This window comes from Miniopterus schreibersii (assembly GCF_964146895.1).
Source record: "Miniopterus schreibersii genome assembly, chromosome: 5".
In the NCBI taxonomy this organism is placed as follows: domain Eukaryota; kingdom Metazoa; phylum Chordata; class Mammalia; order Chiroptera; family Miniopteridae; genus Miniopterus; species Miniopterus schreibersii.
Window position 1 is genome coordinate 40,630,523 of NC_138106.1, and position 26,359 is coordinate 40,656,881.

At 43.2% G+C, this 26,359-nt stretch overlaps 1 protein-coding gene across 4 annotated transcripts in view; it reads left to right on the top strand.

Annotated features, from left to right (window-relative positions):
* Positions 1 to 4,782: 4,782 nt before the first annotated feature.
* The window catches only part of IL1RAP (interleukin 1 receptor accessory protein), a gene marked incomplete at its 3' end in the record, with an annotated part of 125,445 nt that continues 103,868 nt past the window's right edge, over positions 4,783 to 26,359 (top strand). For 3 of the 4 annotated variants that reach the window (XR_013998958.1, XM_081139294.1, XM_081139296.1), the window contains exon 1: positions 4,901 to 5,025. Of the gene's footprint in view, positions 5,026 to 26,359 lie in introns of all 4 variants that reach the window. The other variant, XM_081139295.1, reaches the window with a different exon arrangement.

A 26,359-nucleotide genomic window follows, 5' to 3' on the forward strand; every position in this document is an offset into this window, starting at 1 on the left:
GTGACACCCTCTAGAGGAGCATCCCCGTGAAGGCCAGCATTGCAAGGGCAGAGAAGCCAGTTTCAAAGGAGAAGCAACTGGGAGAATGGGGTGCTGATTCGCTCACAATGGGTATCTTGGGAGAATCTGCTGACTTCTGGGAGCTGCAGAACTCTCAGCACATTCCAACTCCATCCTAAGCCTTCCTCTAAGAGACTTGACCGGACCTTAGCATGGCTTCTAGTAGCATAAGGCTGCCCATGGGGAACCCCCCCCCCCCCATTAAAATGCTTGCCTCAGAAAGCTCAAGGCTGCCAGGAAAAATTGCTATTTGTTCTAGCCAATGTCTGATGGTAGGTCTTTGCCCCCCCACCCCTTTCTTAGAGCATTTACTAAAAAGTGCTTACAGTTGTGAATATGCATCTCTTACAACTTAGAAGTGTATTTCTCAAGGGCCTGAGAGCCATTCCTTTGAGTTATAATTGTCAGGAAGGAGAGGACCTCTCTCTCCCAGTCTCTGTGGGAGAATAGACTCCTAACTTCAATACCAGCCAACCAGCAGGCACAGCTGGCCTAAGCATATTTACATTGACCAGCCCTTTGCAATTTTCTGTTTCATGACTCTGCTGAACCCCTACCATCTCCCTCCCTCATACTCCCTTTAAAATGCCCAAATCTCTTCTGTGCAAATTGGAATGGAGCTCAGCTCTTTCACCTACTGTCCGTAGTTACTGAATAAAATCCGTTTTCACAGCTTTAACTAATGTCCAGCTGTGTGTATCTTTGACACTTCTATGTGGGAGAAATACTCATTCATGAGCTCACCTCTACCCCCATGCACACAGAGTCCTGGATGGGATCCAGGAGTTTCCCTTTGCCTCTCTTCTTCCAAGGCTGCATGTGGCACAGCCTGCTAGGAAATGAATGAAGAAAGCCTCCCACTGCATTGCTAAATTCTCTTATTCAAGCTGTCTAAATTTCAATAGTTAGATATAGGTGTTTGGGCACATGAGCATGTACTTCTGACAAGAGAGGCAGAATTTTCACTTTAACATGACTGTTCAATCTGTTTGTTTTCCTACACTTAGCCAGACAAACTGAGGGGAGAGGAGCTCATATGAGGACAGAGGCAATAAGGAGAGAGAGGGAGAAATGACTTGGAAACACGGGTACCCCAGGGGGAGGTGTCCATAGTCCTCTAGAAAGATTCTGTGACACTTGGGCAAGGATGGAAGAAAACATGGCTAAGCGTAAAAGGTTGAAACTTAAAAGGATATGGAAGGTGACTTAATTACTTTTTTCCTTTTTCACATTTTTGCTTTTGGTTCAGTCCTGCTCTTCACCTTCCTTCCAAAAACTTAAAGTAAAATATCTCTGTACTGTACTTTCTTTACCCTGCTCCTAGCCAAAAACAACAACAACAGACCAAGTAAACAAAAACAAAAACATACCTTATTTATTGTTTTACTTTTCTTCCAATTATTCTGGTCTTGCAAAAATGTAAATCAAAGGAGGGGGGCAGGAAGTTAGTCACTTAGTATCTTTGGTTCTTGGTTTAACCATGAGAGTTTTGGATTGAATTCATAATTCAGAAAATGTTTACTGAACAAGTGCTATGTGCAAAGTACTGTCTATTTGATATAGAAACATTATATTGACCTTACGGAGCTTACATTCTAGGAAAGAGATATTCAATAAACAAATAAAGTATAACATAATTAAGGTAGAAAATATAAGGAGCAGTGTTTCATATGGTTGTCAGGTAAGGCTTCAATGGGAAGGTGACAGTCTCTGTTCCAAGCGTTTTACTTATATTTACTCATTTAGTTATTATTAACATTATTATTATTATTATTTTACAGATGATGAAACTGAGGCACAAAGTAGTTAAATAATTTAAGTGTATCATATTACTATGTTATAGAATTTGAAACTTGAAACTTGCAGTCTGGCTCCAAGTTCCTTGCCTTTAACCACTGGTCTGTATCTATTATGATTTCCATCTATAAGGATTACTCTGAAGTGTGAGGAAAGACTCTGGAGGCCAGAGTTTAAGCAGGGAGCTAGTAAGGGGAGAGAGGACTGTGGTGGATATGGTGGAGGAGAGAAATAATGGTCAGATTTGAGATGGGGTTTGAATGTAGAGGAAACAGTCAAGATTTGTTGATGGATTGCAGATGGGCAACAGGACTTGATCATGAATCCAACTTTTTGGCCTGAACAACTGGGAAAAAGATGGCATTTCTTAAAACCTAGGAAAACTGGGGGAGGAAGCGGTTTGGTGAGGGGTAGAAATAAAGATTTTGTTTTAGAAATGTAAACTTTGAAATACATGAGACATCTAAGAAGAGATATAAAGGAGACAACAGTCTGGTGTTCAGACTGTAGCTTTAAATTTGCAGGTTGTTATTATGTGGACATTTGAGAAAGCTATGTGTCTGGATGAGATTCCCCAGGGAGGGAATATAAACGTGCAAAGGATGGAGCGCTGGGACATTCTAACCCTCAGAGATCATGAAGAGGTAAAGGATTCAACAAAATAAGAGCTGGAGATTAAATGGTGGCAAATAAGGAGCCAAAGAAGTAAGTTGGAAGGAGAAATTGATCAACTGTGTCTTATGCTGCTGATAAGTCAAGATAAAGACCAATAACTGACCATTAAATTTGGCAAAGGAGAGGTCATTAGATGTCTTGATTATGGAGAGTTGGACACAAAAGCCTGATTGGACTGGGATCAAGGGACTAGTAAAATTTTAAGGCCCCCTTATAGTTATGGCAAAATGATTAAAGATTACCTGAAAAAAAGACATGGAGGATAGTGACAGGGGGAAAGAGAGAGTGATAATGTTTTTCCAAATACTTCAAGCCATTTCAAAATATTTTATTGAGCATCTCCTTTACACCCAACACTGTTAGGTGAGTTTTAAAACATTCTTCTTATTTGTTAGAATAACATTTTGACATTAAGCAAATTTAAAAAGAAAAATGTATATCTATACTCCCATAACCCTAACAGATTAACATTTTACACATGCATTTCAATTACTGTCCATATGTTTCCATAATTTTACAGCCTTATTAATCATATTATAAGCCTTTTCGTTTGTAGGTATATTTTTATAATGTTTTATTGTGTGACTATGCAGCATTAGTTACCTAATCATTTTTATTCCCAACCATTTATGTTATCTTCAAATTATAATATATAATACTATGATTATTTGTCCCTATGCTCGTCTCTATGGAGGTAATAATAGTACCTTATAGATTACTGAGAGAATTAAATGAGCTAATATATGCAAAGTGCCCACTACATTGTAAGCACATATTATATACGTGCTCTGTGCTTTCTATGAGAAAAAAAAATCAATGCCCTGAATAAGTTTAATGAATGGATAATAAATCACAGAACAGTTTTATTTTTGCCTTACACAGGCAACTTTTAAAATCCTTTTGGATGTTTTCTTTTGGGTTCAGCAGCAATGTAAGCATGTACTGTGTGCAAGGTATCCAGAGACAAATAATTCCTTGGGGTTAATTTTCGTAAGTGACATCAATAAAGGAAACAACGGGAACCTTTCTACAGCTTTGATTATACTGCTGTTTGCCCCGGGGAGTTCAGCTCCTTGAGGCCAGGGTCAGCGTCTGACTGTTGCGCTGCTTGGCACTGTTAGCAGGTACACGGAGAGGGCCACGTGCCAGCTCTCGGACCCTTTTTTCTTTCCTGTCTTTTGCTCCTCCTTAATTGCTTTCTCTGGATCTCGATTTTTTTTGGATGAGTACATTAATAAGGTTCAATTAGGTAACTCTAAGAGCAGAAGGAAAATCAAGGGGGGTGGCAGTGGGCAAGGCAGGTGGGAAGGTTGGTAGGGTGCCTTTGTTCGGGATTTCCCAAGTGGGAACAGCTGACGAAGGGCCTGGCCAGTCAGGAAGACACCCCCACGGACTGTCAACAGGAAACAAGGACAGGTTCTTGAATAAAGGAGCTGACTTAATGAAAGACAGTATAAAGCTTCTCCAGACGATTTTACAGACCACCATCTAGAGTCGGAGGGGGTGCCTGAGGGCTCTGGAGGAAACCTAGAGAAATGAGAATAAAAGGGAAATAGTCCTTTTGAGATTAGTTGGTTCCACAACAAGCATTTCGTTCGTTCGTTCGTTCGTTCGTTCGTTCGTTCGTTCATTCATTCATTCATTCATTCATTCATGTATATGTGCCGAGTTCATTCATTCATTCATTCATTCATTCATTCATTCATTCATTCATGTATATGTGCCGAGTTCATTCATTCATTCATTCATTCATTCATTCATGTATATGTGCCGAGTGCCCTCTTAGTGCCAGGCACTGCGCTAGGTACTGGGTATACGGAGTGGGAAATGCAGATTCAGTCCTGTTGTCACGACCAGTGGTTTGTTCCCAGGACTGTCACTTGCAGCCAGAGCCAGAGCTCGGGACCCCCAGGTCGAGTCCCTTTCTTCCTGCCGCGCTGGGCTCGCCACAGGGTGCGCGCCCCGAGTGCGCAGCCTGGATTCACACAGCCCTGGCGCAGCGTAACTGAACGCCAGGGGCCGGGAAGAACAGGCCGGGCGGCGCGGATCTCGCCTGTCTGACCACAGTCCGGGGCGCGCGGGGCGTGCCAGGCTGCAGGGCAGACCTTTCCCTCCCCGCCCCTCCAGCCCGCCCGCGCGCCAGAGGGAGCGGGGCCTCGCTTCCGCCCGCGGGCCCGCCCCGCGCCGCGCCGCTCGGCGCAGCGGGCGGGGCGGCCCGGGCGGCCGGGGCGCGGGGAAACCCGGGGCTCGGGGGCTGGCGAAACCCGGCGGCGGGCGGAGCCAGAGCGGCGCGCGGCGGCCAATCGTGCCACCGCGGGGAGGAGCCCCAAAGGGGGAAAAAAGAAAGTGCGGCGGAAAGTAAGAGGCTCATTGGGGGACGACTGTCCGGATCAGCTCCCTGGGGCTTTGGCCAGGCGCGGAAAGCAGCAGTGCCGGGCGACTCCGCAGCCGCCCTCGCCGCTCTCGCTGCGCCCACCCTGTCTCCCAGGAACGGTGAGTCTCGCGCTGTGAATGATCCCCCCGAGCCCTAAGTCTCAGGGTAGGAGGATTCGTACACGTCGTCTCGTTCAACCCTCTTTTTTTTTTTTTTTTTTTTGCCCCCAGAGGGCAAACTGAGGCACCGAGCAGCGGCTGGGATAAATCAGGCAGCTCGTTAGTGCTGTGGCCAGGACTCGACCCTGACTGCCCAGAGCCCCACCTTTGCTTTGTAGAGATTGAAGTCACGCAGTTGTGGGACGGCTGCGGGTTTCCGCACCCCACTTCCAGCCCTTCGAGGGATCTTCCCTGGTGCCCCCCCCCCCCCGCCTCGGTTTCTCGGGAGCGCTGCTGTGAGCGGTGAGGACAGGAGACGGCGGTATGTCCCAGCCCCTACAGCGTCGCCCCACCTGGAGCTGACAGCCTGGTTAGATAAGGGCTCCTCGCAGCGCCTGTCCCTCCCCCCCTGACCCGCTTTCTCGGAAGGACGCCCCTTCCGAGGGGTCTGGCAGGCGCCTGGGGGGGGGGGGTGTCGGTGGAGAGGCGGGGGGCGCCCCGGCGCCGGTGACTTCCTGCGCTCCCCATTTCCCTCTCCAGCCCTGGGAGAAGCGGAGCTGGTGGCCCTGTGGGGGGCAGGATGCCCCTCGTTTAAGAACAGCTGGCTTTGCGGAGCCACAGCCCCCCTCACTTCTGAGCACTGGGAGGCAGCGGGGAAGCCGAGTTAAGGAGGAAAAATCTCAAACATAAAAGCAAACTTCTGCCGTTTAGGAGCCGGCCCCCGACCCCGGCTGGGAAATTGTGAACCACAGCGCCTCTCTGCGCGTCGTGCCGCGGGGCTCCCGGGTCCCCGGCTGGGGTCGCCTCCTTTGCGTCCCAGCTCTGCCGCGCATTAGTGGTGTGGACTTGGGCAAGTTATCCAGTCCTCCTGGTACTCAAGTTTTTTGTTGTGTATGTCCGTGCCCCCCCCCCCCCCCCGCAGCAAGATGGAGATCGCAATGGTCGGGATGCGCCCTTAGGTGGGTTAGGTGGGGGGAATGGGATCCTTCCGACCGCATGTGCCGCGCGGGGCCTGGCCGGACGCCTGGCCAGGCTGAGATGGGTAGCCGCCGCTGTGAAGGTTGTTATATAGCAACACTGGAGACCGTGGGTTTTCGGAAAGGTGGTTTCAGACTACCTTCGAGTGACTTAGAAATCTGGAATGCTGTGGTTTTTTCTTTGGAGTTTGAACAGTGGGTGCTTCCTGAATGCTCCCTGCGCGCTGCTTTGATTGTGAACGCTTGGCTTGGATTATGAAGTTAGCGCTTCTCAGGGAGGCCGGTCTCCACCGGTTTTCAGGCCAGCCCTCAGGCCAGTGAGTCTCTGGTCTGAGGTTCTTTACTGGCAGTCTTGAATCTGATGAGAGGTGGGGAGACAAGGGAAGCTGAAAGTTCCGTTCATGCTACAGGCTGCTGTAAGCCTTTTATTCCTGTTGGCTTAAGTCAAACAAGCAACTTTGCGTTTTCTTGTTAGTGTAGGAAAGCAACAACAGAAATCTCATGCGTTTCCTTTGGGTTATTTGGTGATGCTGCTAAATTCAGCCCCTTCTGGACACAAACTTGCCTTAGTTAAATACACCCAAACATGCCTTCATTCGTCTTCTTTTATTATTATATTTTAAATGGAAAGTGTTCTACCTCTGTCCCTACCTGCTCATGACAATTGATTTTATTCTGATTGACTTCTTACAGTGATTAACTTCTCTCTCTTGGCTATGCCGTAAGTGCTTGAATTGCGCATCCAGCATTTAGAGTTGGCAGCTTCACAGTCCCTCGCATTTGCATGTGGCACTGCTGAGTGCCTGGGAGGGGGTGTGATTCACCGTGAGGGAAGGCAGGAGCTTGGCGGTGCCCCTTGTAGGTACCTCCTGCACCAAGTGTTTGCAGAGGTGGCATAGGTTGCTTCCGTCAGCCTGTCCGTGTGCATGCATTGTGATGAGCTGGCCAGGATACATCTGAACGCGTGCCTGAGAGACCAGGGACTTGTGGGGGAAGGAAAATGTTCCAAGGAAGGTCGGAACAAGGGGATGGAAGGTGGGCTGAAAGCTAATTCCTTTAGGTTCAGTTTCTTTAGGGTGAAGGTACCCAGTTATACCTTTCCCCCTTATCCAGACTATTTGTTACCAAAATCATACATACATCTAACATTTCCAAAGTGTGTTCCCTATATATTACCTTCCTTGTTACTTGCAATGGCCCCGAGAGAAGGAAGGACATGGCAGGAATATTAATAGGGGAAGGAGCCCAGGTTTTGTGCTTATATCAAATCTCAGTTCTAATTCCTATGTAGCTAGGTAATACTGAGCAATTTATTTCACCATTTAGAGTGTCTGCTCTATCTAGTTCTAAATTTGGGGCGGGGGGGGGGGGGGACGTGAGGAAGCTGACCCTCAAGGATTTGTGTGAAGGTTCAATAAAGTGGGAAAATGTAAAGTGCATGTGGTGAGTAGGTGCTCATTAAATGATGTCCCTTCTTAGCTGGTCTCAATTTATTGAGAAGGAAACTGAAATGAGATTCAGAGAAATGAGAGGTTGCCAAGGGTCACATGGTTATTTAGCTTCAGCCCTGAGAATGCAGTTTACACATTTTGATTTCTAGTTAAAGGCTTTTCTTATCACACCCCGTTGCCTCTCCAGTGAGACTCTTAGCAATTTACTTCAGTTGTTAGGTGGACCTTATTTGGCTGGAGATTGCAGGGTATCCTTTCTGTCCCAAAGAGGATATTTCCTTGCTAAGGGGACAGTCCTGAAACATGCTCTGTTGAGTTAGCAGGGCCAGCTCTCAGGAGAGGAAGTTTCGAAGCCATGATGTATGAGGCAGCTTCCTACTCGCCTGTGTTTGATGCAATGCACCTTCAATTCCTAGGAGGTAGGGTCCTATGAAGACGGAAAGGTCAGAATTATGTCACTTTTTTCCTTCCTGTTTTGAGTTGTTTCATTCCTCTCCTATGCTTGTGCTAATTCTCAGGGAGAAGACTGAGGAACAAATGCCATGAGTGACAGTACCATTCTTAGGATTTTTCACTTCTTTCACCCATTCTGTGGGTAAAGATTGGAATATAGAGAGCCGTAGGCAGAGGCAGCATTTGCAGAAAAGGCCACTGCTTGCTGGTGGCGCTGATCACTGGTCTGGAGTTTCGGTCCTCCCTGTAGAAACGGATGGCTGCAGGCTTATGTAGGAAAATGAACAGATCTGTTTCCCGTCTAGGCAATGGGGCCATTTATCCATTGAGACTCCCTACAGGCCATCAGGTTTCTCTGCTTTGCAGCAGGCAGACAAATTTGCAAATGCATTTCGGTGAGAAATGTTTTGCTCCTTGCTTTTGGCATTTGAGAGCATGTTTGCTTGTGCTTAAAGGTAGCAGTTAGCATCCTCTTACCTGGCACAGCTAGAAAAGCAGAATGTGGCTGGAGGAAGTCAGAGGAGAATGCAGAAATAAAAAAATAAAGGTTATCTCCAACGTAACACAGTTTCATTTGTTGCTCAACTTACTGAGGCTTTTGCTGGTGACACAGATGTAGGATCTGGTGAGTCACTGTCGCCTTGCCCGTGAAATATTAAAGAGAGCCACCTACTGTGCTCTTTGCCCATTTTGGAAGTTGTTCCGTGGGAGAAATAAAACCCCAAAGAACAGGGAGGTTACAGAACCTTTTGGTATCTGATATTTTGGGGGATTAATTCAGGTTAGCTACTGTTGCTAAATTTTTTTTTTCTTTTTTGAAAATGAAAATGCATGGTTTACACTGATGGGGTTGTTAGGAGACCACCTTCTAGCCTGACTTTATTCTGACCAGCTCAGCAGCTGTGGCAGTGTGGAGTTTTAGAGCCTGGCAGGTATACCTGAGGCAAGTTACTGTATGGAGATGAACCCCAGTTTCCCAGCTGGGGCAGGAACACAGATGCCTGCTTAAAAGCTTCAGTCCCCATGTCTGCACCTCATTCATAGGAAGCATTTGATAAACACAAATTCTTTCTTCTGCCATCGACTCCTTTAACTTATTAGTCTGTTAAATCATGAAAATCAGAGTATAATAGCTACCCTTTACTGAACTCCATCATGGTTTGTACTGAGTGTTTTATATATATCATCTCATTCATTCTTTGCAATAATCCTGTGTACTTTTTGAGACAGCTGAGAGTCAGCGAGACAAGTACCAATGCTGAGACTCATCCACACGTTTCAGGTTAGAGCTGGGAAAGACCTAAAATTGTATGGCCTCTGACTAGAATTGGGGACCTGGATAAGGACAGCCCCCTCTCCCTGACAGCCCCCCTCTCCCAATCCCCATCCTGCCATTCTGATCCTGGTATTACCTTGCCTGAGTCTATGAAGTCTCTTTACCTTTGGGCCTCAAATGTGAGGGAGCTGGGCTAGACGATCTCTAAGGGTCTTCCGCTATGATGCTATTTTTCTTAAGATTCCTTCCAACTCCTAAATTCTATCACCATTTCTCTTTGTAAAAAGTCAAGGCTAAGAGGGGAAAAAAGAATAAAAAGAAAATGTCCTTATTGTTTTACCTCAAGAGATCTATTTTCTGGTAAAAAAGAGGAGGCCAAGGGAAATAACATTCACTGGTGCGTGCATGTCTGTCATTTCATTTAAGCATAAAAATGACATTGTGTGTGTATATATATATATATATATATATATATATATATACTCTGCCTTTTACAGATGAAAGAACTGAGGCTCTGACAGACTTATAGACTTGCCCAAGTTTATCCAGTTAGTAAGAATCAGAACCAGAGCCAGTATGTGCCTGAGCCCAAAGCCTTTTGGTCCACCATACAGCATTTACGTGACACACCACCATACCATCTGAGGACTGGTCCAGCTGCACTCATACATGTCCCCTCCTGTATCCTCATATCGCACTACTCAGCTGCTCTTCTCCTTTGCCCCTGTTTCATTCCCAAACATGTTGTTCAACTTCTTGCTTGTTTTTTCCAAGTCCACGGAACCTGATAACAACTTCTATCTCTACTGTGATTTTTTTTTTCTTCCCTGAGGGCCTTTGTGTTCTTCTCCAAGTCCCTGATTATCACCTAAGCTGCCAAGGGAATGATTTATCCTGCCCCATGCCTAGCACAGTGCCTTGTACATAAAAGGTGCCGGGTGGCATGGATGATGGATTTCAGTATGACAGGTAGGCCCAGCCTTGGCTTCCCAGCTTTCTCATATTTTCTCATATCATTAATTATCTCAAAGGCTGTCTCTACAGACTAATAATGTAACTTCAATTTCCTTTAATTTTGTGGTCAGAAAATCAGAAAAATGCTAAGGAGTCACAGACTCTAACAGGCTTGGACATCACTGGCTCAGTGGTGAAAGAAGACATTTCTGCCCTAATTATAAAGGGAATTTTTCAGCAAACACAGTGAAGGATGACCCTAAAGTGCACGCTTGCATGTATCAACAGCAAGGCCAGTGTCAAGTGTCATAAATAAATTACCCGAAAGAAAGTAGGAAGTTTCCAGGGAAGTAGGAAGCTGCAATGAGCTTCGATCTCAAGACTTCTAAAAGCAGTGACGAATTCACACCAGTCCACCTATTACTTGATAGAATTGGACAGAAAGACCAGTGACCTTTTATGTCTGGTTTATATCCAGGAGTTGCCTGTGGTTTCTACCTGTCTGGCACGTAAGTCCTTATGATGACACTGGCTTCCTCCTTTTACAATCAATGCTAAAGGCAACACAAAAGAGGACCAGCCATTGTGTAAATTCTGATGCCTGAAAATGTCCTTTTTCTAGATAATGTAGTTTCCTAAGCCAATTATGGTTGTGTGCCATGGTGACTTAAAATTATGGCTGTGTAACATCGTGGGCTTTGGTACCAGGACAGTCCTCCCTGGTTTGACATTGGACAAGTTACTTGGTCTACCTCTGCTTTATTTTCACCATCTGTAAAAAGGGGCTAATCAAACCATTTTATCACGCTCTTGGTAGATGTCAATCATGCGCCACAGCATTTGTTAAGAGCCTGGTGCAGGGGATTTTAACTTTTATCATGATTAACAGCTGCCGTGATATTCAGCTATATCCCTAAATCGATATTAGATTGGAAAGTGGAAGACCTAGATTTAAATAAAAGCAGTGAAGAATTTATTCAGTGAAGAATTTATTCTGTAACAGTTTTTATTTTTGTTTATATAAAAGTGTAGGCCCTCAAAATGCTTGTTAGTATATATACACACATGCGCATACATATGAGCATACATATATTTGCCATAACTCGAAAGTAATCAAGGCAAATGTTGTCAATAGCATTTTACATCCTGAGTCTGAGGTGCTAAATATTTGTTATGGCCACACAGCCAGCAAATAGTGGAGCTGGGATGTCAGGGACCAGCCTGAAAGACGAACAAACCTGAGTTGGAGCGGTGGGAATGAAAGAGAAAAACAAAGTTACGGGATCAGGAGGGCTCCCCTCCAATGAGGAGCAGCCCCAAATGGCTTCAGTGCCTTTATTGTATAGTGAGTAACCGAGGGTGATACAAAGCAGTTCCTTCAAGGCGGCATGAACACTCTCTCAGAGTAAACACCCTGCCTCCTGCCTGGGCCCAGACCTTGGTCATTTCTTTATCTCGGCTCCTTCTGGGAACTTGGGAGGGTCTCGTCCTTGACTCCAGGCCCTCAGGCTACGTGGACCATGTCCAGACACGTAGCCAGCTCCCAACACTGGGGCTTGTATCCTAGCTTTCTAACTTCAAGGTTACATTTTTGTTTGTTTTTTCCCCTGCAACCATTCAGTCCCTCTGCCCTGGTACTGGGTCAGTTGCTTTCTTCTCTAAGAGCCCTTTTTCTCATCTCTAAAACGAGGAGTTTGGACAAGGTGCTCTCTAAGGTACAGTGTCCTACGGACCTGTGCCTGTAGAGTAACCACGTAGGAGATGCCATGAAGAGCTAAGAGGAGGGTGATAATCTGCACATCGTGGCAGGGGAGCAGCGTACGTCCCCGGTAGCCGGCAGCCTCCTCAGCCTTGATGAGGACCGTGGCCAAGCACTGCGCTAGGAGTCAGGCCCATATGGACACCTTTTATGTCCTTAAGGATGTGATTTTGCCACATTCCCATGACTTGCCAACTGTGTGCCCCTTAGGCTCCGGTCTGGGGGTGAGGAGAGAAAATAGATGGCTGGGTGAGGCACACTGACATTCACTGTTTGGGAAGTGAGAAGAGAGTCTTTTTATAAAAAGCAAGCTCTGTGTCACCATTAATCACCATAATCTTCTACAAAGAAATAGAGGGGTAGAATATTTGGCTTTCATTTTGATTTTAGCATTATGAGTGCATATTTTCTGTTTTCTTTTTGTTTTTTTTGATCTAACTTAGTGCCCATAGAAGAAGCTTGGCTCTTGCTGAAATAGATACAGGAGTTCTTTTAACTTACAGAAATGATGGATACTTGAGAGTGGTAATACACACTAAATAGCACTTTTCTGGAAAATTAGACTTCAGTTTTTCAGTTTCAGAGAGAGATAGTGGTGGGGATTAGGAACTGAATGGATAGAGTGGGTAGTGAAAAGTTGGTTGGCTTTGAAGTCAGAGTTGGGTTTGAATCCTAAATACAGCTTGCTGAGCCAGTCCAGACTTAGTTTCCTCATCTGTGAAATGATAGTAAGTACGCTTTAGCTATATCCTAGTTAGATAGACATCTCCCTCTCCCTCTTTCTCTCTCTCTCTCTCTCTCTCTCTACATATATATATATATATATATATATATATATATAATCTCTATCATCTCTATCTATCTCATCTTTAAAGTAAGATAAATATATTAAGTCCCTTGCATTTAATACCTGGCACCTAAAAGGCACACAGTAAATATCCATTCCTCCCTCTTCAGTCAGCACTGCTGTTTACCTCGCAGCCCCGCCCATTTGATGCACTTCAGATGGAGAAGGGGAATATATGGAGTAGATGCCTTAGCTGGTCTAAAGAAATCTTTCCCAGTTTGGCAAACAATGTAGATGGTAGGGGACATGGAGTCAATGTGATTATTTATTTTAAAATATCAGGAACACTTTCTAGTGGGGGAGGAATTAGACCCAAGATAAATTGTGGTGCATGGACCATCTGCATCTGGATTATCTGGAGGGCTGGTTAAAGAAGCAGGTACCTAGGATCTCTGCACTGAAGTATGAGAATCTCTGGATGAGCATTTTCTAAACTGAGAGGTAGTATATATTGTAGGGAGTCTAGCGTGTTTTTACATAGGTTCGAAATTTGGCTCCATCTGTGTAATCCTGGGCAAGTTATTTAACTTCTCTGTAAAATGAGATAGGATGCATAATTTATTGGGTTGTTGTGAGAACTAAGTAAGTTAATACATGTGAAATGCCCAGACCGTGATTAGCACAAGTAACCACGTTATTTCACTCCATGCGCAAACCAGCCTTTAAAATACCTCCAAAGCCTCCTGTGGTGCATTGTTTCCTCTGTCGCAACCTCCCTGATAGGGACATCGTGAACTCCTACATCTCCTGGAAGCCTTTGCTCAATGTCTCCAGTGCAGGCTATTTCGATTGCTCTGTATAAAATTGCCCTGCATCCTGCTTCCTGTCTCCACCCCTGCCATTCCTGACCTCACTTCCCCTGCTCTACTTGTTCTTTCTCCATAGCAGTTGTCACTTTATTAGCTGTCATGCACTAATTAATTTATTTGTTTATTCTGTCAGTTGTTTATTGCTCACTTCACCCTCCTGGAATGTAAAATCCACAAGGGCAGGGACCTTTGTTTTGTTCACTACTCTATCCCAGGTGCCTAGAATAGGACCTAGTAAATAGCAGTTGCCTAGATCATGAGTAAATGCTGAATAAATAAATTCATTGATGTTAGTATTATATATTCCCAAGGAGTAGAATGAAGTAGATAGAACTGGACAAGAAAACAATTTTATACACACACACACACACACACACACACACACACACACACACACTATACATGCACACTGAAATAAAAATGTATAGTGAGTGTGTGTGTGTGTGTGTGTGTCTGTTTGTTTATATTTAGAAGTTGTCCAAAATTGCCTTGGGGAAGCAGAAGTGTTGAAGTGATTTCTTGCTGTTAGCATTGTTATAAGGATAGTTTGGGAGAGAGAACAAAAGAAACATATGAGTAACTGACAAGTAAACAGAAGAATTATAAGTGATTTCAGGATAATAAATAAGGGACTGAGACTAAAACAATAAGAAGAACAACAATGTTGAAGGGGTGTGAAGGGGGCACATTTTTAAATAGGGGACTCAGGGATGGCACCTCTGGGAAGGTGATATTTGAACTAAGGAAAAGCCTTAGAATGAGCCAGAATAGGTCTGAGGTTATGGCTGAGGTGGCTGGAGCCAGGTGAAAGGGAGAGAAGGGCTGTAAATAACGTCCTAAAGCAAGCAGGGGCTAGAGCAGACTGGCCTTGCAGGCCATGGTAAGGAGTCTGGATTTTATGCAAAAAGCGGCAGGAAGTCACTAAAAGGACTGACGTAGGATGGTGAGTGGGTTTGACATATCTGGAGCCTTAAAGAGAGTGAAGAAAAATAGAATTTATTTATAAGATGAGGTGATAAACCACTTTGGTCTCAGATAGGTTCCTGAGAATAGTCAAGAAAGACAATTCAGTTTCATTGATGTGTCATTCATAGTCTTTCTTTCTCAGGAGAAGGTCCCCCAAAAATACTAACATAGGTAAAACTGGATTATTTTGCCTTTTCTCAAATGACATCATTCTTTTTTCCAAATGCACTAAGTAATGGATGGAAATGTATACACTCACTGTTGCTCCTTTCGGCTCAGCTGGAAATTTTACAGCTCTGGTGTGGTGTTTTATGTAATCAGTCCCCCAAAATATTGGACCTAGAGCTATTTCCTTATAAGATCTTAGGTACCAGTTTTTGAAAGCTGCTATACTGAAGAGTGAGCATGTGAAAGGCAAATTTAATTTTACATAAGATCAACGTCTTCTTTCTGGCTCTACTGGTCTAATTGGTGCCTAACTCTTCAAAAAGTAGAACTCCTCCATGAGGTCTTTACTAACATAAGCATATATAGCCTCATACATAACTCTTAATATGAGCTAAAAGTAGCTTGATCATATGTGCCAGGCATCCTTCAAGTGCTTTACAAATATTAGCTTATTGAAATCTCCAAATAACTTTATGAGGCAGGTACTGTTATAATCAACATTTTTCATAAGAGAAAACTGAGGCCCAAGGTCACAGAGTTAGAGAGTCAGCATTTGAACATTGGCAATTTAAACTACTATGTCATTCTGCCTTTTGACTGTAATAACTGATTCAGAATATTTTATTCATGTCTGTTTGTCCCATTTTATGGTGCCTCATATGGAAGAATAGTTTAATAAATGCATTAAATCAGTGAATGAATGTATGATCTAGCCTTTCAAATGGTATCATTTCATGAGCATAAAGTGGTAAAAATGTGGGTTTTAGATTGAGGCAATGTGGGCAGGGTAGTGCTACTTATTATGTCTGGGATATGGTAAAATTCACCAACCTTTCTAAACTTGTTCCCTTGTCTGTGTCGTTGGCACAAGGCTAGAACTGTTGTTAGGATTAAGTATGCATATAAAGTGCTTAACACAGTGCCTGCAACAGTCCGTTGAGCTGTTTTTTAAAATTATTTTTTGAAATAAAATAACCTCCCCAAATATGCTTACACTTACATACTCAGGCAGTTTTTCAGTTGTGATGTTAATTTTGTTCCGGGATCCACTCTGGCACCTTGCCCTCAGCAGGGCACCCCTGTAGGTTAAAGGGCTGGTCCTGGGAGCAGAGGTGCTGGAGGACAGCCCTGTCTCTCTCTCCCAAACATCGGACGCACCTACGGGTAGCACTTCCAATGCTGCCCATCCTCCTTCCAGTCTGCCTAGCTTGCTGGAAAGTTATTTTGCATTCCAGTGACTGCCACTGAACATTCTGGGTGACAAGGTAAAAACAGTAGAAGACTCATATTTTTCCCTGGATAACGCTGAACATGGCCAATTTAAAGAGCTTGCCGAAAGTTTAGGACCTCTTGCTAATCATAATCACTAATAATGATCCAGTTTCATGTGTGCCGGGGGCTCTGCTGGGTGCTTTATTTTCATGATCTCATTCAATCCTTATTGCAACCTTATGTGAATTCTAAATTTTAGTTGTAAACTAAACAACAGTTGCCTCCACATGTGTATTGTGGGACTATGATGATAAAATCAAATATTTCTTAGCAGTGTTTTGCTGCATTTTTCTTCCAAAACAAGTTGTGCAGGGTTGCAACACCTTTGGAGACTCCAGGGAACTTGCCTGCAGTGAAGAGCTGTTTGGCAGAGAAATGAGATAAAGGTTGTGTGGAGAAGGCTGGAAGCTTCATTTTTGTTGACAGTTTATTTTACCCAATAAGAAGCTAGTAACAATGAACTGAGTCCAGTTTGTTGGCTGCATGTGTTTGCTTCTTTGTAAGAAACTAACATTGTGTCGATTTTTGATTTGCAAGGCCCTTTCCTTTTCTTTATTGGGTATTTAAAAGGTTTAACTTTGATCCCCCCACAGCTCCCAAGTTTGATGATTTCCTTTGAGGAAAGAGCTGCACAACAACACACACACACACACACACACACACACATGCACACACACACACGAGATCAGTGACTGAGTTACATAGCAGATACCCACTGCAAATTTGTAGAATGAATGCATTTTTTTCTGAGAATGGGAGCTGCTGTGAGATTTTTTTAAATGGTAAAATTTCAATACGTAACTTTCTTTTTAAACTTTTGCTTTGAAAATAAATTAAAAAGAAAATTATTCTATAATATGTGGCATTACTTAATCTTGGTGATTCAAGACAGTTTATTGGAGTGAATCGTAATTCCTTTAGAATGTATTGAGGTGAGATCCTTTACCCATATACTAAATGGCCCCTTACCAGTATACTTTTAAATTTATGTAATCTTATTTTCATAAATTTCCTGTCCTTTCTCTTTCATTGTCTGCTCTTTCTTCTTGCTTTTAGCATGTCTTGCTCCAGCAGTTTTCTCTCCATTCCCCCAATTAGCTGTCTCTGCTTTACTATTGACTAGGGAGCTGTCTAAGGAGTTTTGTTAGAACTATGTGTATGACAAGAATAAACAGTGTTGCATTTGGACTAGAGAGGCTCCTCTCTATGGGAAGGGAATGGAAAGCCAAAGTGACTATAGAAATAGTCTCCTGCGAGTGAGGCTACACCACACGTACATACACAATAGCATTGGGTTTCAGTTACCAGTGTTATTAAAGAGGGAGTAGTGGCATGACTAATTCATTTATTCTTTAGGACAATAAACATTTTCTGAGAACCTCCTGTAGGCCAGACACTGATGAGATTGGAGATTAACATACAATCACACAAACATAGCCCCTGAAGAATCAGAATTTATAAATCATGAAAACAAGATACACACAGGAGCCTATAGTACAACTTGTGTAGTATTTGGAACAGTGTAAGAGTATTTGGCTAGTAAAAAATATACGGTAAAACAGTCTTGTGTTTCAAAGGAAGAGACACTGTGTTGCTCAGGAAGGGGTTTATGAGGAAGTGGTATTTGAAATGAGTCTTGCAGTGATGACAGGTAGAGATTAGTGGGGAGGAGTGGTGTATGAGTTAGGGTCAGATCAGAGGAGCAGAAAAAATATGGATTAATGATATGGAATATGGGATTTATCATAGGGATGAGATCTATAATTGTGGCAGAAACTTTTGGGTCAATTAAAACCTCAAAAAGAAATGGCTGTGAAATCAGATAAATGTCACTAACTGAGGACCCTGAGAGGGAGCTGGCAAAGAAATCTGTGGGAGGCTGTCACCTCTGTCTGTGGTAGGCAGACAGGCAGCAAGAAAAGCTGGATGTGAAGTGGAAGAGAGTAACCTGGAGCCCATGAGGACAAACCAAAAACCTTAACCATCTCTCACTGTAGCAAACTTCTATGATGCCATTACCTGGTAGAGGAGCTGGTGCGCTTAGGTATGGAGCTTCATACCTGCCTGGCCTTGGACTTGGGGAAGGTGAAGGGAGCTGAAGGTGTGTGGGTGTGACTGCTGCCCCCATCTAGGAGGTAAACCTCCAGATCAGCAATAATGTGGGTGATAGACTAGAAAGACCTTCCTAGAGCATTGGCTACAGCTTCGCTTATCCCACCCATCTCTCATGCAGATTTCCCTGTGGGCAGTCCTAATGAGGAACCATACAGAAAAGGGAACTCTGGAAAACATAACTCCAGTTTAAGTTGACACAGTTAACCATATGTGATACCCCCATATAGGGAAGATGATGGAAACATAAATTGGAGGAGGGAAGCCTGTGCCTTGCTTGGGGAGAGCCCAGTTGGACAGGGAGGTGGTGTATGATCATCGGGGTCATTGAAGATCAGACTTTCAAAAGGTGAGCTGAGGCCATACTGTTGAGGACCTTAAATACCCTGCTGAGGAATCGGTACTTAATCCTGTAAGGCAAGGAGAAGCACTGAAGGGGAGGCAAGGGTAAGCAAGGGAGGCCTCTCCAGACCTGTGTGTCAGACAGCTCTGGCATTGGAAGTCAGAGGACTGGATCTCAGAAATGGGGTAGGTGGGGCAATTAATGATGATTTTGTTATAATAATCCAGGCAAGAAGATTTGCATTCCCAGAGCCCTTTTCCATTCCTGCCAAAGGAAGTGGACTCAGAGTCATCATAAGAGGTTGTTCAGGATTACCCTGGAATTAGGAGTCTTAGTGTACATTGCAAGCTTAGGTGGTCTGACCTATGGCTAATATTGTCAACTCTAATGACATTATGGCACATGTAGATAACTGTTCTTTAACATTCCCTGATGACTTTGCCTCCACTATATGAAAAGCAAGAGCAAGTGTATATGTAATTGGAACATTAACTGTAATGAAATTGGCTTATGCAACCATGTCAGCATCATTTTGAGAGGAAGATGTTTTAAAAATAAATATTACTTATTTCACTTAGTAAAATAATGGCTTTTGGCTTTGCTGAATGGTAATAGTGGTATTCCCTTATGTCTGTCCAGCGATTTGCATACTACTTACATGTCCATTATCTCATTTGATTCGACAAGGGCTCTGCAAGGTAAGTGTGGTCTGAATTAGTACAAATGAGAAAACTGAAGCTTAGAGGTTGTGATAACCATCAGGTGGCCACTTGGGCCTTGATTCAAGAGCACTCACTGCAGTTCCATAGATTCAGTGGACACCTTTCTATTGCTTGTCCCTCCATTTCACTCTATACACCATTGCCTGATAATCTTCTTGGGACACATAACTGGTCATGCTGGGTCCTGTTCTAAATCTGTGCATAGATTTTGGACTTCATTACCTTTAAGGCCTCTTTCCACCCAGAGAGCAGACTCCTCATAACCCAGGTGTTACAGTTGTCTGATGTCTCACCTTCTTGCAGAATTTTTTACTGCCGTCCGTTAAAATACAGAATACCAAAGACAGGGTAAAGAGGAAAGCCTTTACGACAGCTTACCTGAGCGGGTACCTTAACATCCCCGGGAGGCCACACATCTTTGAATGCGCTCTTTCCATAAGTCTTCTCTGTCAGCGCTTTCAGGCAAATGCTACTAAATGTTTAAAAAACATATCTCTGGCTTCCGACCTGTCAAAACACAGCAGAACTCATTCACTTGTCTTGACTTATTTAAAACACACATTTACACCCGGTGCTATATCACCCGAGAGTTCAGCAGCCAACAACAAGTGAATATAAATGCTGTACCTTCCTTAGGGCGCACTCCTGCGGCGCTCTGCCCCCCTGGAGGGATCCCTGTGCCATGTCACACTGCCGTGACAGCTTCAGGTGCTGTGCTTTGGGGCATCTGGGATTGTTACAGTTATTGATGTAGAGACATGACTCAGGAGGAGGCATAGAGAAATCAAGCTTTTCCAGCTGCCATTTAACGGAGTACTTTTGATGTTTCTCTGAGATTGCTCAATCGTTAGGGTCGAAAGGCTAAACCTGATTTGGCGAAGAAGCCAGAGAGGGATGTGCCTTGTTTAGAGTCAGCCAAACCCGTCTATCACCGGCCTTCCAGGTGCTAGTACAGGCACATTTTACTGCAGGATGCCGCCTCTCCTGCTGGTTCTCTCATGTGAGAACTGGTCTCAATCCTTCCTACCAGATGTATGGGTTTCCTGCTTCCTGTTACTCGTATGCAGGGAAAAACTTGGGAAAATCAAAGGCTAGACTTCTAGTAATAAAATAAATTAACAAGTTTGAGCGCTTACTATGTGTCAGACGCCTTATAAAATTGTTTCCTGTAACCCTCATACCTCATTCCCTGAGGTGCTTTTCTTACCTGAACACCAATAAGGAAACTGAGTCTCAGCATAGTTCAGACACTTGCGCAACTATAGAAGCTTTAAGTCCTGGTCTGTGTGACTAGAAATCCACTCCGCACCCTTGCGCTGTGCTCCACTGTGCCAGGGCGCGCCTTCTGTCCCAAGGCCTTGTCCAATCTGTTGACACACACACGAGCACCTTGTAACAGAGGTTTGGTTACTACATTGGTGTGCCCAACAATTCCCAGATACCCAGCCGGGGTGAGCTGGCTCACTGGTCATTGGAGTTTATGGCCTCCTATTACTTCCTTTTCTCATTTTTCAACTACTTTCTCCCATTTTAAAGGCATTTTTATTTCCTCAGTATGCTTTTCTGACTTTGAGGTTTGGATAGGCAGGTAGAGGAGCAAGTGCTTTTCTCCCATTTTCGAAAGTGAGATGTGTGGACACATGGAAATGCTGCTTTCAGATTCCAGAACCCCTGGGTTAAATGCCCAAAGGTGTCTGTAGAAAAGAGAGGCACGTTCCTGACCTGGCTGGTGCCAGAGACCTCAACCAGGACAAGTTAGGTAGAGATTCCAGGGGATCAGACTCCAGCTCAACATAATGAAATACTTAATACAATTCGGGCCATATGAAAAGTAAATTGGTAATGAGTTCACCATCACTAGAGATATTTAAAGAGGGCCTAGGCGTCCACTTGACAAAGATGTTACAGGGAGATCTGAACATTGGAAAAAGAAGTTTGAATCAAAATGACATTTGAGGGCCTTTCCGGTCTTGGGATTCTGTCTTGAATTCACTTAGAAAGTTCATATCGGGAATAAAGGTTTCTCCTTGTTATAATTAACACCAACGAGTGATGTCGCCTCCTCCCTCCCCCCTGTGCTTCCCCTGTCTGAACAACTGCTCGATTTAAGAAGGGACCTTAGGATGAGGAAGGATGTGGTTCCTTCCCGCTTGGCAGCACTCCGTATCAGAATGGGAGACTTGTGCTGGGCCTGGCACGGATCTGTGGGGCCCTCTTACCAGCCCAGTCGTGCCTGTGACCAGAGCACATGGGAGGTACACATCCGTGTAGAAAAACCTCCCACTGGCTGCCAGCTCTGGATTTTTTTTTCTTCTTCTTAATTACTAATGAATGCAATCTTGCCCAGGGCAGACCTCTTGGAGGAATGAAGACACATCCTGCAACAAGTTCGAGTCGGACCAGACAAGCATTCCCTGAGAAATGTGCCCTGTGCAGTTGGCAGCCTGTGAGAAAAGGTCTTTGAGAGCAGTCCCTTCTTGCCATGTCAAAGGCGAGCCGCTCGCAAGCCAGGGCGTCGGAACGCAGAGCTCCTCCTTTTCTATTTCAAATCGGCTTACTAGTAATCTGAAAGCTGTGCTGGTCCAAAATGATAATCCTTTGATTTAATGTCAGAATTGAGACAATTCCTCAGTCCTCGAAGGAGGGAGTATTACCATGATAGAAAGTGTTCAGCGGTTGGTGAACAGCTTTGATAGGAAAGAATAAAAAGAGAGATACCCCAACCGACAGGCAGGCATGCTGGCTGGGGGTGCAACTAAGAATGGACAATGCTTTGCAATTAAATACAGTGATTTTTTTTTTTTTTTACCCCCTCAGGACTTACAACGACTTTACCAATTTCCGACCCACTTCCATATGTATGTGTGTCAATAGAATATTGCAGCTAAGTAGGCTTTGCTGAAATCTATCATGTTTGGATATGTCAGACTGTGAAGTCTTATCTTTTACAAGGAAGCTTGGGGAACTCGCAGCTATCTGATGTCAGGTCATCCCACTGTCTCCAGAAAATAAACATGATAAAAACTTCATGCTGCAAATACTCCTTAGGGATCTGGTTTCACACTGCCTGGAGGTAGTTTGGCCAAGATTTCCCATGTACCCCATAAATCTTCACAGACAACAGCAGCTGCAGCGCCTGAGCAGCCTGCTCATTGCTCCTGGGCCCAAGTAGCTGTCTTCTGTTGACACAGGACCGTTGCCTGTTTAGACATGGCTCTTTCTCGGTATATAAACGCTGTGTTATTTTTAGGGGACAGTTATATTTTCTAGTAGTTTTTCAGAGATGGGAGGCAGCGTGGCTTCCTCAGACAAAGGCTTGAATTGGGAATCAAAGGCCATCTCACATTTTCACAAGTGAGCTGTTGACCCCATGAAAGTCACCTCTCCTTCCTGGGCTCCTGTTTCCCAAAGAGTGTCCCTAGTAACATTATTTAATTTCACAAGGCCCTCTCTGATTTTCTAGAGGTTGTCTTGATAAGAATCTTGATAAAGGGGGAGAGAATTAAAAATCAGCCAAGTGAACGATAGAGCTTGGGAAAGTAAGTTCTCTATTTTCAATAGGACTCAGAAAGGCTTGTTGCAATAAGCCTTTGTGGCAAATATATGAAACTCTGTATTGCATACTACACGGTAGTGTTTGGATTTCCCCTATGTGTCTCATTTCTATTTGCTAAGACCTAACTAGAAACATGAATTATAGTCATAAGGAAGCTTAGAGATCATCAGGTTCAATTCACTAATTTTCCCTGTTATGACCCCGAGGCCCTTGTTGAGTGTTACACAGACCCTTGAATTCAAATCTAACTCCTTGTGTAATTCACTTTGCTATAATTGCCTGTTCAGTTTACTTAGCAATGATGAGTCTTTAGCAGAAGAATCAGGCTAGATTCTCAAAGCTGATTGATTTTAAACAATAGATTTTGGTGACCAGGAAATCATGCTAGCAAGGAGATTTGGTACATATATGTAAAATTTATTTTCTCCATGATAAACCTGTTGGGCATGAGTTTCCTTTTGTGCACCTCTGTTCCTGGCTGGCAATGCCTTTCTTTCTTGTAGGTTTTAGAAGGTCTACCTTCTCCAAGTAAAACTATTCCTTATAACTCACTCTTGGGGCCCTGCCAGGGGACCCTTTATTCTGTGTATTGCACCTTCCTCCTCTAATAGCTGTTAAGCTTCTTAGACATTAGAATCATTTTAGGTTATTACTGTGGTCTTCTGAGTAGATGCTAGGAACTTACCTTCGCATTTCTGATGACAGTCTTTTTTAATGTAAAACCTCAGCTCTCTGAAAATACTCAGTGATAGGTGAAAAGTTATGGTTTCATTTCCTAATTACTAATTTTGTAATCCTGGGGTAGCCACCAACACAGTGGCATAAGATTTACTATTCTTGGTTATAGATGTGATTATTTCCAACAACCAACTGACCTTGGATCAATCATGCTATCTTTGTGCTTTTGTTTAGCTAAGTGAGGTGGTTGGCCTAAGGCCTCTCTGAGGTCTTCTATGATCAAGAATCTTGTTGTGACTACTTTAATAGCATGTGTTTCTGAAGTGTATTCCATAGCACACAGCTGTTTTATAGCGAGTATCCTGAGAAATTATATTTTTAATTAGTTACTCATAGTCATGGTTTTGAACATCAATTATTTTTTATTGTGCCTAATGATGTCCACAGGAGCTATGGACATATGCAAGACTCTAACATTAAGTGGTTTCAGACTCTGAGATTACTAGGGCTTTTTTTTTGGTTTGTTTCTAATAGCTCAACTTTTTCCCTGCCATCAGTATACCTACTTCTAAAAGCCTTTTCCTCCCATTCAAATTAGCTACTCTTTTCTGCTTTGGCATAATGGCTTGGATGAGAATCTGGGGCTCTGTTCTATAAGTGACTTTGACTCATTACTTTATTTTATTTTTTTTAGATTGAGGCAGAACTCATTCTGGTTGCATTCAGAGCACTGGTTTGCATAGCTGGCTACTGGTTATTTGCTTGATAATTGACACTGGCTAGTAATTGAGTTACAGGCTATTGATGTATAACTATATGCCTTTTATTCTGTGTGTTGCACCTTCCTCCTCTATTAGCTGTTAAGCTTCTTAGACATTAGAATCATTTTAGGTTATTACTGTGGCCTTCTGAATAGATGCTAGGAACTCTATGGATTTTTTATTAATGCTAAAGGAAAATCATCATAAACCATAAGTATGAAAGAAGCAAACTTTTCTTTAAATATGTTTTTATTGACTTTAGAGAAAGGAGAAGGGAGGTGGAAAGAGGGAAACATACATGAGAGAGGGAAACATTGATTAGCTGCCTCCTGCATGCCCCCTACTGGACACTGAACCCACAACATGGGCACGTGCCCTGACCAGGAATCAAACCTGTGACCTCTTGGTGCATGGGGCAACACTCAACCAACTAAGTCATATCGGCCAGGGAAAAAAGAGTAAATTAAAAAAATAAAAATAAAAATGTCATCAATAGGGAAATGGTTGAATACACTATAGTATAACCGGGCAATGGAATTGTATTTAACCATTCAAAGGAATGAAGTCTATTATATAAACTGATCTGGGAAAATGTTAATGATATATTATTATATAAAAGAAGCAACTTGTAGACTCACATATGATCCAATTTTTATAAAACATGATAAAGAAAACGTTATGTATGAAAAGATGGAAAAATCTTAATCTAGTAGTTGCATGTGATTATGTTAGAAGTGGGATTGATGAATACTGTAAAGAGAGATGGGGACATAATATTTTCTAATGTATTATTTTTAAAAGGAGATAACAAGATTCTAGGTACTTTCTCCCAATGTTTTATTATGAAAATTTTAAAACATACAGCAAATTAAAAAATGTTACAGTGAGCACCCATATAACCACTGCCTAGTTTCTACTACTAGCATTATATAATACTTGCTTTATCACATATCTGTTCACTTATGAATCTATGGGTGATTTTTATGTCTCTCGATATTTTCAGACTTATTTAAGGAAAGAACCTGGAGCCTCTTGTAAATGAGACACAGCCTGTCACCAAGAGCCATAACACCATATTTACAGATTTTACTGATTTTCAGATACAGAAACAAGTATTGATAGAGGATTTGTTAGATACCTTTACCTTAGACATCATAGATATGTTTTCTCCCTTTTTTTTTTCCTTCTTTCTTTTTTTTTAACTATTAATCATGTTGGCAGAGGCAGCAATCAACGTGTCCATTAGGGCCTGGCAACTACTTGAATTTCCTGGGCATCATGTGAATCTCTGTCCCCTGCCATCATGCTCTGTACTCTGCTTTTCTATGTTCCCCTAGACACTCTCACAGCCTCATTTAGTTTCCTTTCCCAGAATATTACATTATGACATGTTTCTGGAAGTTATCAGTTTTTGAGAATAAATACAAATGATTTGTAATTCCACTGAGCCACTGCTTGATTTTAGGAACATGGGACAGACCATGGTTTGTTTTGGTCCTACATAATCTCTTTGAAAAAAGGTTTTTCAGTTAAGGATGCGCTGTGATTTGTAGAGAGGCAATTATATTGAAGAGCGATAATGGTTTGGGGTAGATAGTTATAGCTATCAAAATGTGGAATATTGAGTAACTTGAGGCCAGACCTAAATTCTAGGATGCTTTATTCTGCATTAATTATTTTACAGCTGGACCTTGCCACCCATGTTGGTGATCAAATGGCCTTTTCCCCCCAGAAAGTATCAAATCCATCTAAGATCCCAGTCCTTTCTCCGCTGGCTTGTCATTCTAGGCCTAGTTCCCATAATTGCTTGTCTGCTCCCCTACAGACTACACCCTAGTTTTACCAGATACCTTGGTTTCTGATCAATATCTGATGTATTTTTCTGTTTTCAGAACTTTGTTCAACTTGTTTTCTCTTGTTATAATTTCTTCTCCTCTTTCCTTCTTTTCTTTCTTCTTCATTCCTCCACTCCTCTGCTCTTCTTTGTGGTCTCTCTGGTCCCCACCTACCTACCTACCTACACACACACACGAGCACACGCCTCTACCTGTTTAAATGCAGGGTCTTCCTCTCTAGACCTATCTGCTAGACCAGTCACTTCTTTCTTAGCATTTCTCTAACACTTTATTTACACTTTATCACTTAGAGAGTTGCTTCTCAGCCTCTGGTGTGTGGAGCAGCAGCAACGTCA